This window comes from Terrapene carolina, unplaced genomic scaffold (genome assembly GCF_002925995.2).
Source record: "Terrapene carolina triunguis isolate 2854851 unplaced genomic scaffold, T_m_triunguis-2.0 Scaffold88, whole genome shotgun sequence".
Taxonomy (NCBI): Eukaryota; Metazoa; Chordata; order Testudines; family Emydidae; genus Terrapene; species Terrapene triunguis.
This window is the reverse complement of record NW_020664439.1, coordinates 26,463,015-26,481,182: the sequence shown is the minus strand read 5'-3', so window position 1 is coordinate 26,481,182 and position 18,168 is coordinate 26,463,015. Positions and strand designations below refer to the sequence as shown.

General features: G+C 41.1%; 1 non-coding gene across 1 annotated transcript; it reads right to left on the bottom strand.

Annotated features, from left to right (window-relative positions):
* Nucleotides 1–1,363: 1,363 nt before the first annotated feature.
* LOC112101823 lies at nucleotides 1,364–1,466 on the bottom strand. The gene has a single exon (XR_002907694.1). It is a non-coding gene; the product is annotated as a U6 spliceosomal RNA (small nuclear RNA).
* Between the last annotated feature and the right edge of the window lie 16,702 nt (nucleotides 1,467–18,168).

The following is an 18,168-nucleotide window of genomic DNA, read 5'->3' as shown; positions in this document are numbered from 1 at the left end:
TTATTTTTGTTTTCATTGAGATCCGTGTTAGATTATCCTGATATATATCACTATTACTATCTTTATTAGAAGCCATTCCATAAACTCTACTAAGTAGGACAATTAAATCTGTACTGTAGATTCCAAAGTTTTTTTAAGAATAAATTGGAAAGATAGTTTGTGAATACAAGTGGCTAATAATTTGATTACACCAGAATAATTTAGGAGTATTTCTACTAATGTGAATGATTTACTTTAGATTTATTTTCATAAAATCATAAGGTTAGAAGGGACCGCAAGAGTTATCTAGTCTAACCCCCTGCCAAGATGCAGGATTTGTTGTGTCTAAACTATCTAAACTGTCTAAACTATCCAAGACAGATGGCTATCCAGCCTCCTTTTGTAAACCTCCAGCAAAGGAGCTTCCACTACGCCCCTAGGCAGTCTGTTACATTGTGTGGGCTCTGATGGTGGCAGCATACTTTCCTGTCCTATCTCTTTTCTCCACTTCCTATGTGGACACCCAACTGAAGTGAGAATTAGGGATGGCTGAACCTTGTGGAGTTTGAGATTTGGCAAACTGCTTAAAGTACTCTTTCGGGTTAACAGAGTTCACAAAACTTGCTCTAGTACAGAGGTGGGCAAACTACGGCCCGCGGGCCACAACCGGCCCACTGGACCGTCCTGCCCGGCCCCTGAGCTCCCGGCCAGGGAGGCTAGCCCCTGGCTCCGCCCCCGACGCACTTCTCCCCCCCCCCCCCGCAGCTATGCTGCCGCGTGGGCAGCGCTCTGGGAGGCGGGGTTGCGCGCTCCTGCTGAGCAGCGTGGGAGCGTGTCTGGCTCCGGCCGGGCAGCACGGCTGCCAGACATGCTGCTCTGAGTGGCATGGTAAGGAGGCAGGGAGCGGGGGGTTGGATAAGGGGCGGGGGGTGTCGGGGGCAGACAGGGAGCAGGGGGCAGTTGGATGGGGCGGAGGTTCTGGGTGGCGGATGGGGGGGGGGAGTTGGATAAGTGTGGGAGTCCCAGGGGGGCCTGTCAAGGGGCAGGGGTGTGGATGGGGTCAGGGGATGGGGAACAGGGGGGGTTGGATAGGGGGTGGGGTCCCGGGGGCAGTTAGGGGCGTGGGGTCCCGGGAGGGGGCGGTTAGGGGACAAGGAGTTGGGGTGGGTTGGACGGGTCGGAGGTTCTGAGGGGGGCAGTCAGGAGGCGGGAAGTGGGAGGGGTCGGATAGGAGGCAGGGGCCAGGCTGTTTGGGGTGGCACAGCCTTCCCTACCCAGCCCTCCATACAGTTTTGCAATCCCAGTGTGGCCCTCGGCCCAAAAAGTTTGCCTACCCCTGGCCTAGTATATGAACCTTTTATTTCTGTAATTTAAATCCTTTAAAAAATAAAAGGAATGCTTTGCAAATATTCACGTCATGCTTGTGCAGAGGCCATGCTAATTGTATCTGCATTGTTCCAGCATCTTTTATGGTGCCAGTCAAGCAGGGTTATTTCCTAAGAGTGATTCAATTTAAAAAAGTTATTCTAACTGAAAGAGAGCCTGTGCAATGTATGAAAGCAAGCTAGAATCCCTCCCTCCACTCCCTCATAAAGATACAATATGACAAATGGGTACTCACTGTTGTAGATTGTTCATTTTGTAATTAGAATTTTTTCACTCCCAACCCCCAGACTTTCATGGGAGTTCAACTTTACTCTTGTGTTTTCAGTCTGCCTACTCTCTGCTCCAATTTCCACTTTGTTTTCATATTGGCTATGTCCTCTCTCACCCTCTCTTCTTCCCTTTTTGACAGCATCTCCTAAGTACGAAGTGAACCAAATATTGTTCAAGGTTAAACCAAACCCTTGAACTCACAATGTTTAAATAGGTTTGTAATTAGCCCACCCACTCCTACTGAGAAAAGGACAGCCTTGGAATTTGCCTGGATTTTCAGGGGGATTTAGTAGTCTGCTTACAGGCCTCTTAAATGCCCCTCAGCTCAGCTGAGCATAAGGCATTCCAAAGACACCACACACTGAGACCAGAGAGGATTTTGAATGAAGCTACCTCAGCCTACGCACAAAAGCCTAAAGGAATAAGGAAAAAAGTTATTTTTTCAGAAAAATAGTTTAAGAAAATAAAAGTGAGAGAGTTTTAGAGTTTTTTCATCTAAAATGGAAAATAGCATCTTAAAACTTTGTAAAAGTGATAGGGGCCTTTCAAAAATCAACTGGGCAAAACTTTGCTGGTTTGGTTCCAAATGGTATGATTTTTTGGGATACAAATAAAAATGTGCACGTTAAAATGTATGCCTGCCAGACACTGCACCTCACACTATCGGTCCACTAAAACACACTGTTTGTGAACAAGGAATTTCACAAATTCCCTTTTCCCTGATGATGTTTGAAATGGGTCTCAGTGTTTGTCCAGCTCAGGAAGAGACCTGCTCCCCAAACCATCACCCTCTTAGATCCTCAGATGCAAGGTGTCTGTTAAGCATCAAGTTTTATTGCTGTGTTTGTATTATGAAAATAAGAACATGTGAATGACCATACTGGGTCAGAACAATGGTCCATCTAACCCAGTTTCTTGTCTTCTGACTGTGGCCAGTTCCAGAGGGAATGAACAGAACAGGGCAGCTATTGAGTGATCCATCCTCAGACGTTCATTCCCAGCTTCTGGCAGTTAGAGGTTTAGAGACACCTGGAACATGGGGCTGTGTCCCTGACCACTCAGCTACTAGCCATTGATAGAACTATGCTCCATGAATTTACCTAATTCTTTTTTTGAATCAAGTTATACTTTTGACCTTCACAATATCCCCTGGCAACAAGTTCCTGCCCTTAGTTGTCTCTCTTTTCTAAGATGAATAGTCCCAGTCTTTTTAATCTCTCCTTGCATGTTAGCTGCTCCATACCCCGAAACATTTTTGTTGCCCTTCTCTGTACCTTTTCCAATTCTAATATATCTTTTTTGGGATGGGACTACCAGAACTGCATGCAGTATTCAAGGTGTGGGTGCAACATGGATTTATATAGGGGCACTTAGATATTTTCTGTCTTATTATCTATCCTTTTCTAATGGTTCCGAACATTCTGTTATAGGAGCATTTTTGACTGCTGCTGCACATTGAGTGGATGTTTTCAGAGAAATATCAACAGTGACTCCAAGATCTCATTAATACCATTAAAGAGTAATTAGCCCAGTCACATTCCTGACTACAAGGGCAGACCTCCACTGTAGCTTTCCTGGCCAGGAAGAGAGTGCAAACCAAGTTCTTTAACTGGGATCTAAGTGAGTAGCCCACTTTTCAGTGCTGCTAGTTGAAAATAGCAGTGTATGTGTGTTAGAATAAAGGGATAGAAGTAGAACTAATAGTTGTTTTTGAGGCAACATGACATTGCATTTTCTTCCAGTTTGGGTATGGTCCAAACTGCAAATGGGCTGTTCCTCTTTCACTTCCAGTCAATACCCTGTTAAAAGACCAAAGTCACAGAAATAAGAAATGGAGAACTTATACATCAAATAAACTATATCAGAGTGTGACTTAGGTTTGGACTGTCCAAATCTGTGTTCTGATTAGATATGGGCTTGAGCTGTAAAATTCAGCTCCAGATCCAAACCCAAACTTTCCCAAAGTCCAATGGGGAGTGGGATCCGGGGTTCTGATTTGGGCCTATCTCTAGTTTTATTGTCCAGCCAGACCTTCTTGCCGACATAAGATCTCTCCATTCGTTCCCACTGAATTCACAGCTCAGACCTCATAAATGAAATGAAATGGATGTAAATGAATGAGAAATCATTAAGTTTTGCTTCAACTACTAGCCGTGCTTCAATCCACCCTGTGCCTGAGTCATCTAAGCTGGCCTTGCATCCAAAAAGAGTGTATTTAAGAGCTAATAACTCATCTGTTACAGTGGCCACTCATTGTCTCCCTCAGCTTCTCCATTACTGGTCTGGTGACACCTGTAATGCTGAAAGTGAATGCCTAATAGTATTAATATATACATTCAATGCTCTACTGTGCCTGATATTGGGGTATACAGGACAACATTAGGGGTTTTCACTTGGTTTTTGGCCTATGCCTTGGATGTATAATGAGACATGAGGCTGAAGGCATAGATCTGTGCTCATTTACATAGGTAAAACTCCAGAGTTCCTCTATTACCTGCAACTGAAGATATTCCATTGCAGTCCTTACAGTTATATTGGATTTACACTCACAATCAAGTAACTGGGAGTATAGTTTGGCCCTTACTATTTAAATAGTAGCAGCAGCAGCAGTTAATAGTTCATTGTGTCACACTGTGAATTCCCAAAATGTAGCCTGAACTATAAATCTGAAGAGTTTCTGGAAAATAAAATGGCTGTTTGAACATCAAGCACACACTGTCCCTTCCTCTTCCTTCACTGAATTAGCTTTTAAAAGGCCAAGAGCTGCTGCAGAGATAACAAGGACTAAAGAATTTACAGCAGGTGGTACCAACTGTGCAAGTATAACTCCAAGCCAAAATACTATGACACCCAGCTGTGTAGAAGCCTTGGGGATCTGAGAGTGAATAGTTAGGCGGAAGTGAGAGTAGAGGATCTGGTTGAGCCCCTAGCCTTCCAGAAGTGTGTTACTATTCTCTCTTACTCTGTGAGATAACCCGGGGGGAATGCCATGTTAAAATTAAAATAACCTCCTGGCTAGGCAGCAAGCAGATACAGTCAAGAATACTTGTGGACCAGTTAGAAAATCTCCATCCCTATACACAGAGAAATTGCAAAACAAAGCTATGAAACATTGTGTCAAACAGTGGTGCTCCCAGTATAGTTTGAGAAGTAGAAGTTCATAAACATTATAAAATCATGCCATTCCATACACGATGCTAAAAAATAGCCATAAATCAGTAGCAAATATGTTATAGGGAGCCAGTAAACTCCTCCTGAGTTTGAATCTGCCTCTGCCACTGATTAGCTATGTGGATTTGAGTAAGTCATAGTTGTATCCTCCATTGGACAGAAATAGCTGTGAGGAGGTTTCTGCTCTATATTTGGCTCTGCCACTGAATCACAATATAGTCTTGCACGTATCACTTAACTGCTCTGTTCTTTGGTTTTCTCATCTGTAAAATGAGTCTATTGGTACTTTTACTGTATCCACCTCTACAAAGCACTTTCAGGTCTATGGGGGAAAGTGCTAAGTGTTAACAGTAAGAAGAAACAATGGTATTTTTACATTATTAAAACCTCTCTGTGTTTCAGTTTTTCCTTCTGTAAATTGGGGATTGTAATACTTATCCACCTAGGGTGTACGAAGATAATTCTCATCTTTTGTGGAACTGTAGAAAATTCACATTTTTAAACCCCAGGAAATAGCTGCTTTATGTGAAAAGTGTGAAATTCACACACATTTTATGTGGATTTTACTGGCAATTGCTGTCAATTTTGTGAAAATAGTGGGAATTAACACACAGTACTGTACTGGCCTAAGTTAGGAACATTTTCACAAGCATTTACCTTTCTGCATGATTAAAATATTGTTAGTCTCACCATTTGACATTGACTCCAATGGGATTACTTGAGAAGGAAGGGCAGGTGAATCAGTGGGATAAAGGGAAATGAATAGACTCTTCCAGATATAGTAGCTGGTTGCATGACAGCCAAAGACTTTACTTTTCAAAATCTTGTCTTACAGCATTTTGGGGTGTTTCTCAGAGGACTGTTGTAGAAGTGGGGGCAAGACTATGAGTCCAATCTAGTTTCCAATGGCATCAGATATGGGAGCTTGATTCTGCTCTCATGCTGGTTCTATGCCCATGTAACTCTTGTGACATCAGTGAAGTTGCTCCTGAGGTAAATGAGTACTTCTCTCTGATGGTTGCAAAATAATATTGCATATGCCTTAACTACTAAAGAGTTACACTTTATTGTCCTTTTACTATTCCTTATTCCAGGGGTATGCTTTTTCAGTATTGTAAATCTTTCCACAATTTTCAAAGTGGTCTTCTTTCTAGCAACTTTCCTATTTTTATTTTTGCATGGGGATATTATGTCTCTCCAGCAGTTCTTTCCTTCTCTGAGTGATCCAAAATGTGTAGAGATATTGAAAGCATCTGCTCGAAGATATCCAGTAGAATGCTCAGCCTCAGGAAAATCCTACATAAGCTGTGCCAGACAGCTGAGAAAGCAAAGCTCATATGTAAGTTTGTTATTGCACAATGAGCTTACAACATTGTCAGTGATGATAAAACTGGGGGAAGACTTTGGGCAGTATGCCCCATTTTTGTTTAGTCTTTCAGAGCAGATGGTACAGTTGTGCTGAGGGTTGTGTGATCTTGTTATAACCAGAGGTGCACAATGCAGCTTTCACCTGAAAGTCAGTTTCAGTGGTTGAAACAGATACTTTGTAGAATGACACCTTAATGAGCTCAGACACTCATAGAGTTGTTCGTCAATTTGTATATATATATATATCTGTTCCACTTATGTTTGGACTAAGTTGCCTTTATGTTCATCTTATTCTGGGCCAGTCCTTACTACTTACACCTCATTCAGAACCATGTTGGGTTATCTATATGGACAACTAACCTGTTCTGCAGATTATTTTCCCATCTCAAACATAGCTTGTATCAATCTTTGCAAAATAAAAGCTGGTCATGTTATTTGCTGCAAATAATTTATTCAGAGATTTTAGCCCAGAGGCGACATGTGGCAGGAGTCCCGTGGAGTCACGTGTCCCTCCAGGGTGGGAGTTGGACTCAGAGTAGCTTAGGGGGATGTGCCTTGGAAAGGCACTGACACCTAGCGCTCCTGCTGAGCCCTGCTAGGAGGCACCTGCAGCAGAGAAGAGAAACCGGACTGGCAGCACAGCTCTGTCAGAGGGGGTGCAGAGAAACCCACTGAGTGCCATCCCTTTCTCGTCCGGACCTGCAGTTTCCTGCTTGACAGTAAGTGTCTGGAGCCCGCTCCAGCCCGCACCATGCCCGTAGTGGGGAGGCGACGTAAGCAGTGGAGAAGGAGCTCTGAGGGGAGCGGGGGCAAGGTAGTGCTGGCTTGGAGCAGGTGTGGGAGGTACAGGGTGAGTGGGAAAGGGCCCTGAGGCAATGTGTGGGGCGGTCACATGTCCCCCCAACTTTTAATTGTGCCTCCCACCATCAGGTTGTCTCTGTGTTCTGCTCACAAATTGTCTATGAACATATTACAATTTTCAAAGTTTGTTCGTTGTTCAAACTCGTTTGCTGAACGATTTATGTGAATACATGTCAGTTAGTGGATTGTTCACATATTGTTCAAAGTGGTCCTTCAACTTTTGGACTTTACTGTTCAAGCTGCATGATGAGTCATATGATGTTGCTCCTGATTTTTGACTGCCTGGATGCTCTAATATTTATAAACAGTGTCTACTTCTATGCAAAATGCATTTTATGCCTTGGTTCACAGATCTTGGCTCCAGGTTTAAATTAACTTTCTATGAGCTTCTCCTCCTGTGAACAAGGCCGAACTGAAATGTACTTCAGAATTCACAAAAATGTTCATAAATACTCCCCCCCCCCTATTTGCCCAGCTCCAGCTACAATGTATTATGGGTGTACCTCCTGGGTGTATCTCAGATAGCTTGACCATCCTTTTGACGTCTGTGGTGATAATCTTTGGGGGGGAACTGAATGATGACAATACTTTAGTATTTGCCCTTTCTCTTTTCAGTTAATTGCATGTTTAGTCTGGCTGGTCTATGTGTTAAATTCAAGGTGGGAGAGGGGAAAGCCGATTACCTTTTTCTGATACAGACCATGGATCTATGAGATAAACAGGAGTGAGTTATCTTGTCCACATGTGGTGCAGGATCACATCAAATCAGTATTACTGCTTCTGATATGGTCCGTTTCTAATTGTATGATATAGTCCTCTAATTATTCACCATAGTTTGAAAATTGTACAGTTGCTTTTTGTTCACTGCATGATTCCTGATTCGTTCCCCGACTACAGCCTTGACTATGTCCCACATAGAGTTATATGGAAACTCCTGGCTCTCATTCAGTCTATTGAAATCTATCATTTTAGAAATGTTTCCACATGAAGTTAGACCCTTTAACAGGAGGGCATTATGAGCCAATGTGAATCTTCCTACTGACTTCAGTGGGTACTGAATCAAGCCTTATACCTCCTTCTATAGTCACTGGTATTGATGGGTGATCCTCAGCAGGTTCAGGTATTTGTTAGGATAAGCACACTGCTTATCCGAACTATCAACATTTTTTTGTGTGCTTCATGCTGTTGATGGCCTGGAAATACCGCAGGAGCATCTTTCTCATGATATCTTGGCACATCAAGTTTGTTCCAGTTAGAACTTGTGAGTCAACATCCTGAGAATAGGGTGGTGGACTGAGAGGAACAGGAAGAGAGACTGGAATTTCATGCCCTGCAGGGCTGGGGACTGGAGATTGTTTTTTTGTTTGTTTGTTACTTCTCAGCAGAGACACTGGGACTGAAGAGAGACCTCAGGAGGAACAAAAGACATTTGAGTTGATTATATATAATTTGCCAGCTGTGGTGGACATTATTTGGAATTCTAAGGACCAGTTGAACCCAGGAAGGGGTGGGGCTAGAATGTGACCTGGCCAAGACACCATGATGCCATATCACTGAAGTCCTGAGGGAGAGCCAAGGCAGAGTCATGGAAATGTCATGTCACATCACAAGGGGATACACTGGGATGATGAGTCAGTTACAGGGAGAAAGAGCGAAGGTATTTAATGGAGAAGGCAATGATGGGTAATACAGGCTGGGAACATTGGAGGAGTGCTGGTGAGGTTGTTGTAATAAGTTACAAGATTAGCTAGATAGAATGGACTTAATTGTGAAGGGCCTTAAAGATAAGGACAAGACACTTGTGTAGAACTGGTTTGCTTCTTCTCTTTCCAATCTGATCTATATTTCATAGAGGGATACCAGACTTGGCTGACTTTCATATAAATACAGGCACAATCTACAATAGTGATGATAATAGCAGCAGTTTCCCTTTTGTTCCACCATGCTACCCTTCCAGGACCTAACTCCTATCTAAATCATGTGTTAATGAAGAATATTTTCTAAAGCTTTAACTTTATGGGCATTTGTAATTGGCCAGATTTTATATACACATTGACCTGGAACATTCATAGTGGATTCTTTGAATGCCATGAGGGTTTTTCCATCTGGGTTATTCAGTTGGCTAGTGGAGGAACTTTTATTGAACTTCTAGGTTGATACTATTCTTGGCCTGACTTCTCAGGTGATGATTATCTTGGAAGTATGGTCCATTAAAGATGGAAGTAACCTAATAAGCTATACCTACAAAAGCAACTGGACTGATACATCTGGCAAGGAAAGGGTAAAAATGGGGAGGAAGCACTGAATATAGGTGTGCTCTCTGAGGTTTTGGTCCTCTATCATTCCCTGGGCAAATTCACTTGTTAGGATTAGGATCTATTATTTCTGAGGAGGGATGAATTACACTAAATTAATAATATTGGATCACTTCAAATGTCTGAACATTTTAAAAAAAATTGTATAATCCCTACAATTACAAAATTTAGGAAAAGGCTGAGGATATACAACAGGATATTTAGAGTTTTCACAAGAACGGGATCATATGTAAAGTATTTAAACTGATTTAAATACTTTAAAGACATTAGCTACCACTATAGCTCAAGAAAATGTTGTCTTACACCATGAATTAGAAATGTAATCAAATAAATGAAGAGCTGTTACTCCTCATAACCCAGGAAGAAGGATTAGGAGGTATGACTGCTGTTGTTTCTTTGCAAAATCTTTTGGAAGAGACAGTAGCAGCATTTGAATCTTCACTATGTGTTGAGAAATTATGTAGCCTTCCAGATGTAATGTAAGCTTTTGTACAAGATTATGGCCCTATGGGAAAGTAGATCTGCTGGACACTCCTGAATATGTTTCACTCAGTTGTTGTGAAAGACAAAATTGCATCATATATTAAAAAGGGGAAATAATTTCAGTTGAAAAGAAATGACTACTAATGTTCTCTAGTACTGCTAGAAAGACTTAAACTAGAGGGGTAAGACTCAACATTTCATATGTTTACAAATATTAGTGCTGAAATGTTAGTCTTAACATTTAATTTCATGTATTTTACCCTCAAAAATAACTCTTAAATGTTTTTTACTGATTATGACAAAACAAAACATTTCTCTTTGCGTCTGAGCCAAGAGTTACTAAGGCATTATACACCAAAGCTGGTTTGGAATCTAAAAATGACCCATTCCTATAGTACAGAATTATAGATAGTGAGAAATGTGAATTGTCTTCTGTCCAGTTGTTATAATCTTCATTAGTGTGCAAAGCTTTATTCTGAGATCACAGAATGAAGTGTGTTAAAAGTTTTGGCAAGTGATACTCTGCTCTTGACTGTCTACCCTGGATGTGATTGAATAGCATGTTAATGTCACTCCATATAATCAGAGATGAGTGCTACTGTTGTCAGATATGATCTGTCAGATATTTTAAAAAGAAGAATCCATCTACATTAGCGACTCAAAATATATGTAGAAATGAACTTCAGATGTATTTGTTCAGCTGCTCAGATACCTTGGTGAAGAGCGTGGTAGAAATGCACAGATAGATAGTCTGCCAGTTGGTGGTCAGACACTAGAGCAAACATAACCAAATATCAAGATTTCTCTGCTGCTGACCATGCAGTATGGTCACCCCACATATGACCATAGCTGAGACTCAACAGACTAAGAGGCTCTGAGGTTTGGTTTGTGGAGAGTTAGGAACTTCCGAATTCTATTGCCACTACTGCTATTGAATTTCTGTGTGGTCATGGGAAGTAGCTTCACTTCGGAATCTGTTTACTCTTCTATAGAATGGAGATGAAAATTATCTACTTTACAGTGATGTTACAAGAGTTAGTTATTTAGGCCCTGATTCAGCAAGGTGCTTAAGCATATGCCTGACATTAAGTACATGAACAGACTTATGCTTAAAGTTAAACTCACGCTTAAGTACCTTGTTGAATATGGGCCTTAAGGCTTTTCTAGACAAATAGTACACAGCAAGCTGGGTTGTAAATCTACAGCACACTAGCATGCTGCACATCATAGACCTGTCTACACTATGGGGACTGTAGTGGAATAGCTATGGCGCTGTAGCCATGCCAGCATAACCCCGTAACATAGACAAAACCTACAGTGACAGAAGGGGGTTTTCCTTCGTTGTAGAAACTCCACCTCCTAGAACAACAGTAGCTTAGGTCAACAAAAGCCTTCTTCCATTGACCTATCTGTGTCTACACCGGGGGCTAGATTGGCCTGCCTAACTGTACGGGCAGACCATACTACCACACATTAAAAGTTCCCTAGTGCTTTGAAATGGGAGTAGATCATTATGTACTAGGGAATTGTTAGTGTGCAGCCGCAAGGTCCACATGGACATGTTAGAGCACTGTAGATTTATATCCTAGCTCGCTGTGTGCTAACAGTTTGTCTAGAAAAACCCTTAGAGCTTGTACCGTGCTTTCAAACTGGAAAGTGTTCCATAAGTATTATTACTGAAGTCAACAAACAGTGCAGTAGCTGTGCCAGACGAGCCAAATGGAATCTCTTTCTAGTTGATCTGAGTTCAACTTGGCTCCGCTAGAAGTTGCTTTTTCCGTCTATACTGACAATCCATTCTCCATGCCCAGTTGCTGCTTTGATTTGATCTTTGCCATTCAATAATTTGGCTATCAAAATAGGCAGCCCAGTTTTTCATAGTCAGTTATTACACCATTTTCCTTCTAGACTCTCCCAGTGAGAATTCAACCTCAGAGACCTATTACCTAGTTTGCTGTGAAGATTCCTGGTAGAGAGATGCATTTTTTAAATAAGAGCAACACTATATTGTTTTATAAAAATGTCAGGAATTTGTTATATTTTATTAGGTGATTTTCCCTTTTGCATTCTAGGATTCCATATTCATAGAGGAAGTGAATGATTTCTGACCAGTTTCCTCTGACCATTTGACACATTCTTTTTAGAATCTAGCTTTTCTAAGCACAGTATACCTACTGCAGGACAAAAAACATCATACAGTATAATACTTAGGTAGCTGAGAACAAAAAAGGCATAAAGGGCATTAATATTTGACCAGCTGTGAAAGGGCATTTTGGGTGCACATGACCAGTCAGTCCATAGTAGCCAAGAGCCTGCACAAAGTAATGAATGAAATAAAAACTCTTACAGTCTATGGCTATCCAACAGAGCTCGCAGTGCAAAAGAAAGGGCTTAATTCTGATCTCACACCAGTTTGCATTAACATTAATGAGATTACTCCTGATTTATTCTGGTGTGAGATGCCCAGAATGTCCATGATGACAGTTGCTATGGTTGCTCCTTAAGGAATAATGAGAGCTCTTCCATACAAGGATTTTCATTCTGTAAGATTGTAGCAATCCATTATATAAATGGGCCCACAGGGTCTGAGTGTATCCTTGCAGGATGCAGATGAATTAGCTAACATTCTATATATATGTTTAGGCTGAGATTTGCAGAGCTGCCCAAAGGACTTGGACACCCAATTCCCATTAAAGTTAAGTGGAAATTGAGCAGCTTTGAAAGTAGTTGCTCTTAATAAACCGACTCATGTTTGAATATTGTCATGAAGATATTCAGTCAGAAACAAATGGACTGGATGGTTAGGAGACTGTTAATGGGGTATGGATCTAGGTCTCTGGATGTGTGAGGGTCCCAGCCTTTAGCAGGTCCATATTTGGTCAAATATTGAGCCGCATCTCTTCAAAGTATTCAGGTAATAACCACTTTGGCTGAAGTCCTGCTCATATGCCTTCTTCCCAAAGCCTTAGAGAAGGAATTATCAGGTTATGGGTATCTCTCCTCACACACACTCTCTCTCTCCTGTCCTCAGGAAGAGGGGCCACACAGCCTGGAGGGAACTTCTTAATTTCCACTTTTCCAGCCTTCAGGAAGGAAGAGCCAAGCTGTCTGAGTAATTTTACCTCCTGAGGCATCAGGAGACTGGCTTGCCAGGATCTTACTCCCTTTGCATCCAGGGAAGGGAGCTAGACCATTTGAATAGTCACTGTCTTCCCACTGGAACTAGGAGAGCAATAACTGAAGTATCATTTTCTCGCCCTCCCTCTCCAAGATTTGGAGAGGTGAGGTGAGCCGGAGAAGGGGGATAGTATAGATGAGCCACTGCTGGCCTTACAGTTGTGAGCTAGCTGAACGAGGGGTGGATCTATGCTTCTTTGCCTCTCCCTGTCAGATGGACACCAGCTGGGTATAAAGGAGCACCAATCAGCCTGTCATTCTTCCTGGTGGTCCCTGGCATCATGCTCTCCTGAATCTCATTTCCTGTCCCTGAATCATGACTTATCTAAATAGCTCTGAATATTAGTGATGTTTTGGTATTTCTCTGAACCCAATTGTCACCAATTTAAGATTATTTGGGTAATTTATTATTCACTCGGCCCACCTGGAGTCATATGTTTAAATCCAACCCAAATCAGCTGTAACTGGAAGGGGTTGTCTCTGAAGGCTGTTCAGTGGAATGAGCCATTGGTCAGTATCGTGATGTTAGTGGACAGGTGGCCAAATTACCAAAATCAGCATAAAAAGGGAACTTAAAGCTGCCTTAAAAAGCAGCTGAAAATTCCCTGCCAACATAGGAGGCATGTTGAGCAGGTAGAAGACATGTCAGGATGGGAAGAGGTGGAGCCAGAGTGCAATATGTTAAGGTGATCATGCTCCATGGAACTGCTCCAGAAAGTGTAAGCTTCAGCAGTCCTGTGGCCACTCTGAACTACACCAAGAGCTGGCTATTGGATTGGGGCAAATGGAAAGATGGCTAAGTGCCCAAAATGTTCAAGGCACTTTCCAAACACAGAGGAAGGTATAATCCCTGCCCCCAAAAGCATAGCATGTTTTTTCTCAGCAGGCCATAACTGATGTGCTGTCTTTCAAGAGATAGTTTTGTTTTGGTGGCTGTACCCTAATTACATTTGAACGTATGCAATTAATTTATGGAGGGGAGGAATAAAATTGCATTTTTTTAAAGTAGTGACTTTGGTTTACAGTGTTATTTTATCTTTTTTTTTAAAGACACTGTTCTGACACTTTCTCATAAATACTAATATAATTTGTTTTTAAAAATAAATTAACAAAAGTAAGACACTTGAGCTCACAGAGCTACAAAAATTCTTGCTCAAAAGTGTCTGATAGTGCATAATGCATATATTATTACATGTATATGGAATCCACTATCTTGGTAGACAGCTATGTCCTAGATGGCTTGCATGCGTCCTGATTTATAAGATCTCACATCTAATTAGGATTATCCATGGACTGGAGCTCTGCTTGGCACCACAGATACCCAGTTGGCATAAATTAGACCAGCCCTGAGGCTGCTCTAATTCACGTTGGGGCTGGCACCAGTAGAGACTAACCCATGGAATAAGGGTGTCATAATCAGATTTATGATGACTTCCTTGACCCTGCGCTGAGTGGATCTCAGACGCAGGAGAGAATCAAGCCCATCTTTGTAGCTGGAATATCCATTTTGACTAACTTTCGCAAAAGCGTCTACTAACTTTGGCTCTTCCATTTTTGGGTGCCCATCTTGAGACACAAAATAAAGGCACCTCAAATTAGGTGGCTGTTTTTAAAATTTTTTCCATAGGTTCTTCATGTTAGATGCCCCAAAACTGAGGAAATCCAAAGTAGCAGAAACTTTTCAAAAGTTTGTCCTTTATGTTTTAGGTAGGAAAGGACCATATTACTATTCACCATATAGAAAATTATTTGTATTACTCGTAGCTGAAAGGCCATGCTGTGGAACAGGTGTGGCATTTGGGCCAAGTAATCTATCATCTGTGCAGTCTCCCTCATATAACCAATGTAACTGTTACATGCAAATTAGCTGTAGAGTAAGGGTGGTGATTGGTTGAGTTACCGTTGATATCACAATGGTCTAGGACTCTTGGCCTTAGATACACGCCTTACTGAATCTGTAAATGGCATAATTCATAAAGTCAAAATGGCTGAGAACTTAAAATTTGGACAGTAGTAGACAGCAAATCCCGTTGATGGTTGAACTTGGTGGTATTCTGAACAAAAAGAGCTCTCAATCTTTTTTGTATTTCTTTTCATTGCTTCATTCTGACTCAGCTATTCTAGACTTCAGAGTGACAATCCTGGAATCTTATTATGTTGATGGAATTTAAAAGGGGTAGCTCCATGTTATAGGGACTCAGAGTTGATTGCAATAACACAATTCAGCAATGTATTATTACACTTTTAAATGTATCAAAATATTCACTGCATCATAGCAAACATGTTCAAAGCGAAGAAAAGACAAAGTGCCTTTATATTATCAGACAATTTAAAAATATTACCTTTGCTATATATAGATTTGCTTGTTCCTTTACTAAAATAATACAGTTGTTTTTTCCCTAGTGTGGTTTAAAAAAATTCCTGTATGTAGATTTTTTTCTTTCAATACTTTCAGTTTCCATATAAATCATAGGTTTCAGAGTAGCAGCCATGTTAGTCTGTATCCGCAAAAAGAACAGGAGTACTTATAGCACCTTAGAGACTAACGAATTTATTTGAGCATAAGCTTTCGTGGGCTACAGCCTATGAAGCTATGCATCCGATGAAGTAGGCTGTAGCCCACGAAAGCTTATGCTCAAATAAATTTGTTAGTCTCTAAGGTGCCACAAGTACTCCTGTTCTTTTTGCATATAAGTCATGATGTAGAAAAACATTCACCTGGAATTTTGGTGTTCACTGTAACACTGTATCATTGTGCTGCTCAGAAGATGTTTGTAATGACCTTGAGGCTAGGAGATTTTAGATACGTAGTTTAAGGGACTGCAATCTGAAAGTATGATAGGACTATAATAAAGACACTTTTTTCCATTCATCCCAGTTAGCTTGAAACATACAGGCCAACAGACACCAATAAACTTAGGTATAGAAGGACCAAGAAAAGGAACGTATCAGATTTAAATTAATGAGGAAGAATGGAATCTGGTGACAGACATAGGATGGATTTTGATGCCAAGGGGGGGACGTAGCACCCACATTTTTAATATTAGATTTGAATTTACAAAGCATGCTGATTGAAAATATAGTTCTCTACAAACCTGGTTTATTTAAGGTATAATTTCCCATCAACCCATCTCCTTTCCCCCCCCGGAAAATGCAATAACTAAACCACTGACGAACTGAATCATCACCTCTTGAAATGGCCAGATATGCTGAATAATTTAAATGAAACAAAGCTTTTATCTGAATGTAAACAAAATAACAGAAAATTATTCATACATTTCTTTTTTGCATAGCATATCAAATTCAATTGATCTGCTAATTAAGGAATGTTAATTCAGTTTGCTATTTCTTGTTAGGGGGCTTATTCCTTCACCCTCTCACTTCCCTGGTCCTTCTCGCATGAACAGAGAGCAACAATACCCGAAGTCCAAAGGCGCAAACAATTCGATGTTTATTGGGGTGAACTTCCAGCAAGCATGATTCCAGTTTCCTTCCTTAGTGTCCCCCTTCCCAGCTCTGACACCACAGAGCCTTGCCTATGTCCCTGTTCCTGTTCCCATTCCCCCCTTAACAAAACATGATCCCAATTTCCCCACCCCCAGTCCCTGTTCCCATTCCCCCCCCCCACTTCCTGATTGACTGCAGACTATATAGTAAAACTTGAGTTTTGCTTAGCTATACCTTAACCAATCATTTTACTGAAATTTAACTAACCAATCCTGACACATTGTAACATGGTTATTTAACCAATTATATCCCACCATCTTAATTGGTTTACACCCAACAAAATTAATTATACAGCAGACAGAAACAATCACATAACCAGACAGAGACCATGCAAATAAACATACAAAACAATACAGAAGTGAGGATTTCACAACTACATCTATACAGACATAAGGGTTTTACAACTACATTTGTACAGACATAAGGGTTTTCCAGCTGTGTCTATTGATAAGTGAGTTGTTACCAGACAGAAAACTATCAAACTAAATTTTCTTTTACATGTTCTAGGCTTTTCCCTTTCTCTGGAGGTGATAGATCGGATCACCTTCCTAACAGCCCCAGATTGCCTTATTTCCATGTGACTAGTTTGGAATGTGAGGATGTGACCGTTCACTTCTCAGCTTATGGCTACCTCTGCTGCTTAGCCAAAGGCCTTACTTAGCCTAAGAACAGAGCCTCAGACGGTCACAGTACGAGACGGCCCTTTCACAGACAGACAGTGATTTTGATTCTTTCTTTTATACCTCTATAACTAGCTAAGTGATAAGAATACACGTAAATTCTTAAAGTATAGGCCTTTACAGACAGGCCTGAATATCTATATCCTAACATTTCTTCCCACTGTCCATCTTTTTCTCATCAAATACAATTAAAATGAAATATTAAACAAATTGCTATGCACAGTAATGGAATAGGATGAACTAAACTATAATTTAAGCACATGTAAGTGGACTGAGTGAGCAGATCAATTTCAATCAGGGCCAGCTCCAGGCACCAGCTTGCCAAGCAGGTGCTTGGGGTGGTCACTCCGGAGAGGGGCAGCATGTCCAGCTATTCGGTGGCAATTCGGCGGATGGTCCCTCACTCCCGCTCGGAGCGAAGGACCTCCTGCCGAATTGCCGCCGCAGATCGCGATCGCGGCTTTTTTTTTTTTTTGTGCCGCTTGGGGTGGCAAAAACCCTGGAGCCAGCCCTGATTTCAATGATTAAAGTTATCACAAAAGAAAGAGGAGTAGCCATCTCATAACCTAAGCAGGTAACGGAGAGGATATAAAAAGAACAATTCTTGTGATCAACATAAAGTTTGCATTACTGCACTATTTGCTAAATTTAGAAAGGGAGCTCACATTCCAATATAAAAAGGGCACCTTGATTAAACAAGAAATCATCCAGGGAGATTATGTAACTGAATTTCCATGAATAGATATTTAGTTAAGAGAAAATTAATGACTGTGTTTCACAGGAAATAACTTTTTCTGTGACACTGAAGTTTAAAGGCAGAAAGAGTGGAATCCATCAAAATAAACTCAAAGGAATACAGCTGGAATACTTACATCAGTATATTAAGTGCTTGCAACTAGCCATAATAACCTTTACTAAATGGTTCCAAAAAGTTGCCAACAGGCTTTCCGGTCTCTGAACTTAAACATTCA